Here is a 2,653-nt window from a genome sequence, read left to right on the forward strand (position 1 = left end):
AATTCATGGAAATCAAAGAGAGTGAAAGAAAAGAAGACACACCCAGAAGGCTCTTGGAAAGAATCCAGCTACAGCTACAACTACTCCTCCAACTATCATAGCCATAGAGCCAAATATAATTAGATAGGAGATCAAATTTCCACTCCACCCATTATCTGTTCAAAATCATGGAAATTAAAACCCAATTCTTCGTTGAAATTAAAACCGTTGGTAGAGACGAAGATATAGAGGGATCAGACCAGAAAGAAGAACATGACGAAGATCAAAGGAAGAAAATTTACCACAAAACTCGAAGTGTTGCTTGGTTGGATATGGAGGAAAGAAGAAGACAGAAAACTTAGCTATTTTTTTTTTTTTTTGGGATTACAAAGGGGGCACTAAGACCCAGAATAAAAGAGAAAAACTAAACAGCAACTGAATCACCGGTTCTTTTAACTCTAGGAATACCATTCAAATCATCAAGATAAGCATAAACAACATGGATAAGAGGCCCTTTCAGAATAATAAGACCAAAAGTATGGTTGATGCTTATTTTAACAAGGGAGTCAGCAGTCATATTACACTCTAAAAATATGACTGAACTTAATACTCTCCATGTTGGAGCTGAGAAACTAGCAACCTGCAATAAGAGATCCAAAAGGGATGGCAAGAGATATCAAAATGCTGAAGAAGGTTCATGATGATGCTAGAGTCAGATTCAACTTCGAGCTGTGAAGGAAGAACACAAAGCCACGCAGCAGAAGAGGTACAGATGTCGTGACGTATTCGGGTGATGGCATGACTGGAAATTCTCTGATTCACTCAAGGGCAGAAGCGACCCGCAAAAAATTTCCTTAGGAACAGTAAAGCCGTGCGAGACCTTTTAGTAGAGAGGTAAAATCTGCAAACTTCTACTATCACACTAGAGTCTACTAAACCTTCAATAGAATCATTCGGCATATATATGTTAAGTTATCATGTTCAAATATGTTTCCAATTGACTTTTTTGTTCTCCTGCTTTAACTGAGATGTTGGGTATGATAGAAACAACGTTAGTATGTTTTCTAATTATATGTCTAAATGGTAGTATGGCACATAATCGATATTCTGTGCGGCTAACAAAAAGAAAAATTGGAAAAATATGCATGTCCCTTTGGCACAGAGAAGAATTGCTCCAGACATGTGGAAGAAATTTAGTCCCACTTTTATATGAAGAAAATAGATCAAACAGAGAACTAAGACATCCTATAGATAACTTATTAATTACTCGTCAAGCGTAGCCTTTTCACACATGCAGATAAAGTCAGGGGCGGAGCTTAGTGTAGGTTTGAGAGGGTCCAGACCCCCATAACATTCCTAAACAGTCTAATTAAACTTCTTGTTTTAGCTTAATTGTAGTTATCATTAAGAGCAAGTCTAACAGATTCCTTAAATTCTTTAATTTTCTCTATTTTAGGGAATATGGAGTCATTTTTCACTCCAACAGCTTCCCTATCTCAATCTCTAAAATAGGGAAAGAGATGAAAGAGAAGCCTTGCTTCTCTATATTTACACATTCCCTAAAAATATTTAGGGAAAGAATAATTGAATGTTACACATTCTTCAAGGCTTAAAGATAAGAAAAAAAACATAATTTATTCTAAAAAATAAACTTTTAAATTTTTATACTTATTATTATATTGTAATAAATGAGGATTGTTGTTGTAATAAATATTTGAATCTTTAAAATAGAGAAACTGTTGGATTTGGTATACAAAATTTTTAGAGATTTTGAGTTTTTTGCTTCCCTATTATGTAGAAAATATAAGGAAGTTGTTGGACTTGCTCCCCCCCTTGATTTTTGAACAATCTAATTAAGCTTCATAATTTACCTTAATTGTAGTCATTTCTTGTTAACAATAATTGATAGATCACCAATAAATTAATGAAATGAACAATTGTTTCAAACTTTGATAGGAAGTTTTCTATCAATTCTTTCCCTTTAGGTTATATTATGTTTATCATATCAAATTTGAAATAGTTATTCATATATTTTCCTTCTTTATCTTTAAAAAGCATAATCTAACTTTATTATTCATTTTTCATATGCTACCATTTATATTTTAGACCTCCCTAACTCTTGAATTCTGGCTCCGCCACTAGATAAAGTCAATGTATTTCTGCATGTAAAAACATGTATAGCAATAAAAGGAAGACACTATGTATAAAGTCAAGACATAATGCCCATTTGGTACTAATTATTGGGTCTGGTTGCCCATTCCAATGAAAAACGTTTTCCATTGCCCATTTCAATTATTCTTACCAAAATTACTTTTCTATCCCTAACCTAACTACCTGATCTTATCCCTCCACCTCTCATTCAAGATCTACTATCTCTCTCTCTGTTTTCTCTCTCCTGTCTCTCTCTCTCTCCGCCATCATCCTCTAATCCAGGTCTACTCTGACCTCCAGCAACAATCGCACGCACGCCTCCGACGAACAGAAGAGTAGTGCGGTAGTCAGAGTCGTGTCGTCGTCGTCCTCTAATCCATCAACGTCGTTGTCGTCCTCGACCCGACTGGCAAACGCTGTCGTTTCAGCCGGATCTAGGACTTCGTCACCGCCTCATCCCCCTCCTCGCCTCGCCAATCTAAACCGCAGGATCTAAGACTTCTTCACCGCCTCTCTCTCTCTC

General features: G+C 36.0%; 1 protein-coding gene across 1 annotated transcript in view; it reads left to right on the forward strand.

The window, feature by feature from the left end:
• The window catches only part of LOC101295505, a 47,035-nt gene that overhangs the window by 37,926 nt on the left and 6,456 nt on the right, over positions 1–2,653 (forward strand). The gene's annotated exons all lie outside the window — the stretch shown is intronic.

Source organism: Fragaria vesca, linkage group LG3 (genome assembly GCF_000184155.1).
Source record: "Fragaria vesca subsp. vesca linkage group LG3, FraVesHawaii_1.0, whole genome shotgun sequence".
NCBI lineage: Eukaryota > Viridiplantae > Streptophyta > Magnoliopsida > Rosales > Rosaceae > Fragaria > Fragaria vesca.